The following is a 7,500-nucleotide window of genomic DNA, read 5'->3' on the forward strand; positions in this document are numbered from 1 at the left end:
TTTATAGAACTTAAACAAAAGCAAATACTTTTTCACCCTCTGACTTTATTCATAGAAAATATCCTTTAATTTTAACATTTTTGGGGACTTCATTCTACAAAAATGTCTACTTTTTCTTGTACTCTGTTTAGGAACAAACTATTGACTTTAGTTTTATAATACTGTAATTTATTCTAGTATGGAAATTATTACATATTTTTTGTAATAGTTCATTTATTTAAGTACCACATTTTTCAACCGTTTTTTTGTTTTTTTTCGGACAAATTCCCGTTTTTTCGGGAATTCCAGGAATTCCGAAATACCCGTTCTCAATTGAAACTGTTACTACCTCAGCATTTTTTCAACCGATTCCAAAAATTCCAACACCAACCCAGTCGTAACATCTTGGACATGTGTGCTAGTATCAATATTTTGAAAAATTCCGGTTTTCGCGGAAAATTTCCTTGAAATTTCCGGGAAATTTTCATTTAAATGACGGTAGTTGGACAATGCTCTTAATGCTCAAACTTTTGCACCATTTTTAAACCTGATTCCGACCTTTCAGACATCCACCCACACTACTCTTCCCATATATCCAACGCAAAACAGTTCCCGCTGAATTTCCTGGAATTTTCTCCCCCCTATTAGGCCCCCTATTCTCACAAATACAACAATTGACTTTCAGTGTTGGCAACTACAAAGCCACATTTTTCAACCGTTAATGGGGTTTTATTGGAAAAATTCCCAGTTTTCCGTAAATTCCAAAAATTCCCAAATACCCGTTCTCAATTGAAATTTTTACTATGTCAGCATTTTTCAACCGATACCAAAAATTCCAACAACAACCCAGTCGTACCATCTTGGATATTTGTGATAGCATCAATATTTTCAAAAATTCCGGGTTTCGTGGGAAATTTTCTTGAAAGTTCCTGGAAATTTCCATTTAAATGAAGATATTTCGACAATGCCCTAAATGCTCCAAGTTTTGCACCATTTTTAGACCTGATTCCGACCTTTCAGACATCCACCCACACTACTCTTCCCATACGTCCAACGCAAAACAGTTTCCTCGAAATTTCCTGGAATTTTCTCCCCCCCTCTTAGGCCTCCTATTCTCACAAATTCAACAATTGACTTTCATTGTTGGCGACTACAATGCCACATTTTTCAACCGTTAATGGGGTTTTATCGGAAAAATACCCAGTTTTCCGGAAATTTTGTAACACCCGTTCTCAATTGCAACTGTTACTATGTCGGCATTTTTCAACCGATTCCAAAAATTCCTACAACAAACCAGTCGTACCGTCTTGGACATTTGTGCTAGTATCAATATTTTTTTTTAATTCTGGGTTTCCCGGATAATTTCGAGGAAATTTCCTGAAAATTTTCTTTCCCCTATTGGGCCCCCTATTCTCACAAATACAACAATTGACTTTCAGTGTTGGCGACTACAATGCCACATTTTTCAACCGTTAATGGGGTTTTATCGGAGAAATTCCCAGTTTTCCGTAAATTCCAGGAATATCTGAAATACCCGTTCTCAATTGAAACTGTTACTACCTTAGCATTTTTTCCAACCGATTTCAAAAATTCCAACAACAACTCAGTCGTACCATCTTGGACATTTGTGCTAGTATCCATATTTTCAAATATTCTGGGTTTCGCGGGAATGGAGGTAGTTTGACAATGCCCTAAATGCTCAAAATTTGCACCATTTTTAGACCTGATTCCGACCTGTCAGACATCCACCCACACTACTCTTCCCATATGTTCAACGCAAAACAGTTTCCTCGAAATTTCCTGGAATTTTCTCCCCCCTATTAGGCCCCCTATTCTCACAAATTCAACAATTGACTTTCAGTGTTGGCGACTACAATGCCACATTTTTCAACCGTTAATGGGGTTTTATCGGAAAAATACCCAGTTTTCCGGAAATTCCGTAACACCCGTTCTCAATTGCAACTGTTACTATGTCGGCATTTTTCAACCGATTCCAAAAATTCCAACAACAAACCAGTCGTACCATCTTGGACATTTGTGCTACTATCAATATTTTTAAAACATTCTGGGTTTCCCGGATAATTTCCAGGAAATTTCCTGAAAATGTTCTTCCCCCTAATAGGCCCCCTAGTCTCACAAATTCAACAATTGACTTTCAGTGTTGGCGACTAGAATGCCTAATTTTAAACCGTTAATGGTGTTTTATCGGAGAAATTCCCAGTTTTCCGGAAATTACAGGAATTCCGAAATACCTGTTCTCAATTGAAACTGTTACTCCCTTAGCATTTTTTCCAACCGATTCCAAAAATTCCAACAACAACTCAGTAGTACCATCTTGGACATTTGTGCGAGCATCAATATTTTCATAAATTCTGGGTTTCGCAGGAAATTTCGAAGAAATTTCCATTCAAATGAAGGTAGTTCGACAATGCCCTAAATGCTCAAACTTTTGCACCATTTTTAAACCTGATCCCGACCTTTCAGCCATCCACCCACACTACTCTTCCCATATATCCAACGCGAAACAGTTTCCCCGGAATTTCCTGGAATTTTCTCCCCCCTATTAGGCCCCCTATTCTCACAAATACAACAATTGACTTTCAGTGTTGGCAACTACAAAGCCACATTTTTAACCGTTAATGGGGCTTTATTGGAAAAATTCCCAGTTTTCCGTAAATTCCAAAAATTCCCAAATACCCGTTCTCAATTGAAATTTTTACCATGTCAGCATTTTTCAACCGATTCCAAAAATTCCAACAACAACTCAGTAGTACCATCTTGGACATTTGTGCGAGCATCAATATTTTCATAAATTCTGGGTTTCGCAGGAAATTTCGAAGAAATTTCCATTCAAATGAAGGTAGTTCGACAATGCCCTAAATGCTCAAACTTTTGCACCATTTTTAGACCTGATTCCGACCTGTCAGACATCCACCCACACAACTCTTCCCATATGTTCAACGCGAAACAGTTTCCTCGAAATTTCCTGGAATTTTCTCCCCCCCTGTTAGGCCCCCTATTCTCACAAATACAACAATTGACTTTCAGTGTTGGCGACTACGATGCCACATTTTTCAACCGTTAATGGGGTTTTATTGGAAAAATTCCCAGATTTCCGGAAATTCTGTAACACCCGTTCCCAATTGCAACTGTTACTATGTCGGCATTTTTCAACCGATTCCAAAAATTCCAACAACAAACCAGTCGTACCATCTTGGACATTTGTGCTACTATCAATATTTTTAAAACATTCTGGGTTTCCCGGATAATTTCCAGGAAATTTCCTGAAAATGTTCTTCCCCCTAATAGGCCCCCTAGTCTCACAAATTCAACAATTGACTTTCAGTGTTGGCGACTAGAATGCCTAATTTTAAACCGTTAATGGTGTTTTATCGGAGAAATTCCCAGTTTTCCGGAAATTACAGGAATTCCGAAATACCTGTTCTCAATTGAAACTGTTACTCCCTTAGCATTTTTTCCAACCGATTCCAAAAATTCCAACAACAACTCAGTAGTACCATCTTGGACATTTGTGCGAGCATCAATATTTTCATAAATTCTGGGTTTCGCAGGAAATTTCGAAGAAATTTCCATTCAAATGAAGGTAGTTCGACAATGCCCTAAATGCTCAAACTTTTGCACCATTTTTAAACCTGATCCCGACCTTTCAGCCATCCACCCACACTACTCTTCCCATATATCCAACGCGAAACAGTTTCCCCGGAATTTCCTGGAATTTTCTCCCCCCTATTAGGCCCCCTATTCTCACAAATACAACAATTGACTTTCAGTGTTGGCAACTACAAAGCCACATTTTTAACCGTTAATGGGGCTTTATTGGAAAAATTCCCAGTTTTCCGTAAATTCCAAAAATTCCCAAATACCCGTTCTCAATTGAAATTTTTACCATGTCAGCATTTTTCAACCGATTCCAAAAATTCCAACAACAACTCAGTAGTACCATCTTGGACATTTGTGCGAGCATCAATATTTTCATAAATTCTGGGTTTCGCAGGAAATTTCGAAGAAATTTCCATTCAAATGAAGGTAGTTCGACAATGCCCTAAATGCTCAAACTTTTGCACCATTTTTAGACCTGATTCCGACCTGTCAGACATCCACCCACACAACTCTTCCCATATGTTCAACGCGAAACAGTTTCCTCGAAATTTCCTGGAATTTTCTCCCCCCCTGTTAGGCCCCCTATTCTCACAAATACAACAATTGACTTTCAGTGTTGGCGACTACGATGCCACATTTTTCAACCGTTAATGGGGTTTTATTGGAAAAATTCCCAGATTTCCGGAAATTCTGTAACACCCGTTCCCAATTGCAACTGTTACTATGTCGGCATTTTTCAACCGATTCCAAAAATTCCAACAACAAACCAGTCGTACCGTCTTGGACATTTGTGCTAGTATCAATATTTTTTTTAAATTATGGGTTTCCCGGATAATTTCCAGGAAATTTCCAGAAAATTTTCTTTCCCCTATTAGGCCCCCTATTCTCACAAATTCAACAATTGACTTTCAGTGTTGGCGACTAGAATGCCACATTTTTCAACCGTTAATGGGGTTTTGTCGGAGAAATTCCCAGTTTTCCGGAAATTCCAGGAATTCCGAAATACCTGTTCTCAATTGAAACTGTTACTCCCTTAGCATTTTTTCCAACCGATTCCAAAAATTCCAACAACAACTCAGTCGTACCATCTTGGACATTTGTGCCGGCATCAATATTTTCAAAAATTCTGGGTTTTGCGGGAAATTTCTTCAAATGAAGGTAGTTCAACAATGCCCTAAATGCTCAAACTTTTGCACCATTTTCTAAACCTGATTCCGACCTTTCAGACATCCACCCACACTACTCTTACCATATGTTCAACGCAAAACAGTTTCCCCGGAATTTCCTGGAATTTTCTTCCGCCTATTAGGCCCCCTATTCTCACAAATACAACAATTGACTTTCAGTTAAGGATGATGTTTGATAAGAAAAATTATCGAGTTCGAGTCCATTATCGAATCCTCTTATCGAATCCAGGTTGTCGTATATGAAAAAAAAAACGATATTTGGTTTAACAAAGCGCACTTTTATTTTATAATTAAAAAAATAAAACAAAATAAAAAATAAATATCGACTGTTGTTACCCTCTTAAAAAAATAAAATACATATTGACTGTTGTTACCCAAAGTATATTACCGTATTTTTCGGACTATAAGTCGCAGTTTTTTTTCATAGTGCGACTTATACTCAGGAGCGACTTATGTGTAAAATCATTAACACATTACCGTAAAATATCAAATAATATTATTTAGCTCATTCACGTAAGAGACTAGACCGGGGGTCGGCAACCCGCGGCTCTAGAGCCGTATGCGGCTCTTTAGCGCCGCCCTAGTAGCTCTTTGGAGCTTTTTCAAAAACGTATGACAAAACGGAAAAAGATAAAGGGGAAAAAAATACAAACAATATATTTTTTGTTTAACATGGTCTCTCTAGGACAGGGGTCGGGAACCTTTTTAGCTTAGAGAGCCAAGAATCCAAATATTTTAAAATGTATTTCCGTAAGAGCCATATCATTTTTTTTTTCAACACTGAAAACAACTAAACGCGTGCATTTTTAAGATATTACAACTTGTTGCTGATATTTGATGACCTATATCAGGGGTAGGGAACCTATGGCTCTAGAGCCAGATGTGGCTCTTTTGATGACTGCATCTGGCTCTCGGATTAATCTGAGCTGACATTGCTTAACACGATAACTAATGACTAATTCCACTTGTAATCAAAATGTTAAAAATAACGTTCAAAATATTAATCATGCTCATGCATTTGAATCCATCCATCCTTTTTTGTACCGCACTGGTTCAAGAAATTGCATGATTTATTTATTATTGTTTTTTTTAGGGCTTGCCCTCCTGGGGGTTCTTCAGACCACCAAGCACCGACATGAGAGCCTTTTTCAGGGTTACGATGTTTTTTTATTTTTCAATAAGTCTCTCAGTTGCTTTCCAGCAATTGTCTTTTTCTCTTTCGTTCTCGCTCGCGCTCTGGCTCCAGCCCCAACCCCGTCTCTCCTCCCAGCTGCTGCTAACAACAGAGCGACAGGTGATTAGATAACAAGGCCCAAGTGGGCCATCTACGCACCTGTCGCTGATATCGAGGCCGGTCCTGGCACTCCCCGCTTCGCTGCAGGCACGCAGGCCACGCCCCTCCACAGTTAGATTCAGAATATCAACGTTATTACAAAGAATACGAGACCTATTATACTCTAGTAATGTTGGTCTTACTTAAAAATGCACGCGATTAGTTGTGTTCAGTGTTGAAAAAAAAATGATATGGCGCTTACGGAAATACATTTTAAAATATTTGGATTCTTGGCTCTCTCAGCCAAAAAGGTTCCCGACCCCTGACCTATATTGAGTAAAACATGCTTGAAACTAAAATATCAACTTTTGCAAAGCTGTGTCATCAACACTCACAAGTTTAAAATGATTTTTTAAGTAATAATTTCTTATTTCAAGCATGAAAAAAAAAAATCATGATGCCGAGATAATGGCACTAGCATTTACTTAATTTAAGATTATTTTTCAACATATTGAGCATAAAGGTCTCTTTTTTTTTCTAACAAGAAAAGTCCACTTGTTATTAGTGAGAATATACGTATTTTAAGGTATTTTGGGTTCACTGAGGTTAGCTAATTTTACTTGTTTTGGAAAGTCTTGACAAGCCGAATTTTCTTGTTCTATCCATCCATCCATTTTCTACCGCTTATTCCCTTTCGGGGTCGCAAGGGGTGCTGGCGCCTATCTCAGCTACAATCGGGCGGAAGGCGGGGTACACCCTGGACAAGTCGCCACCTCATCACAGGGCCAACACAGATAGACAGACAACATTCACACTCACAGATAATTTTGCTTAGTTCAAATAAAATACCCCTCATTTCTGTATTATTTTTTCTTGTTTTTGAATACCGAATTTTTGCAGTGTGAAAATAATACAGCTCTCCAAAAGGTGCACTTCTGCTCCTATTGGAACATACCAACTACAAAAAATTTTCGCGAAACCCGGAATTTTTGAAAATATTGATACTAGCACAAATGTCCAAGACGGTACGATTGGGTTGGTGTTGAAATTTTTGGAATCAGTTGAAGAAATGCAGAGGTACTAACAGTTTCAATTGAGAACGGGTATTTTGGAATTCCTGGAATTTCTGGAAAAACGGGAATCTGTCCAAAAAAAAAAACATTAACAGCTGAAAAATGTGTTACTTAAATAAATGAACTATTACAATAAATATGTGATAATTTTCATACTAAAATACAAATCACAGTGTTATGAAAGTAGTCATTATAAGTATAGTCAGCAGTTTGTTGCTATGCAGAGTACAAGAAAAAGTAGAGATTTTTGTAGAACGGAGTGCCCAAAAATGTTGTTAAAATGAATGGATATTTTTCCATGAATAAAGTCAGAGGGTGAAAAGTCTTCGCTTTTGTTCAAGTTCATAATGAAGATCTAATTTTTCCC

General features: G+C 37.8%; 1 protein-coding gene across 2 annotated transcripts in view; it reads right to left on the bottom strand.

The window, feature by feature from the left end:
* The window catches only part of LOC133557467 (alpha-(1,3)-fucosyltransferase 7-like), a 34,888-nt gene that overhangs the window by 26,856 nt on the left and 532 nt on the right, over nucleotides 1-7,500 (bottom strand). The window lies entirely within an intron of this gene.

The sequence above is a fragment of the Nerophis ophidion genome, linkage group LG08, assembly GCF_033978795.1.
Source record: "Nerophis ophidion isolate RoL-2023_Sa linkage group LG08, RoL_Noph_v1.0, whole genome shotgun sequence".
Lineage (NCBI taxonomy): Eukaryota > Metazoa > Chordata > Actinopteri > Syngnathiformes > Syngnathidae > Nerophis > Nerophis ophidion.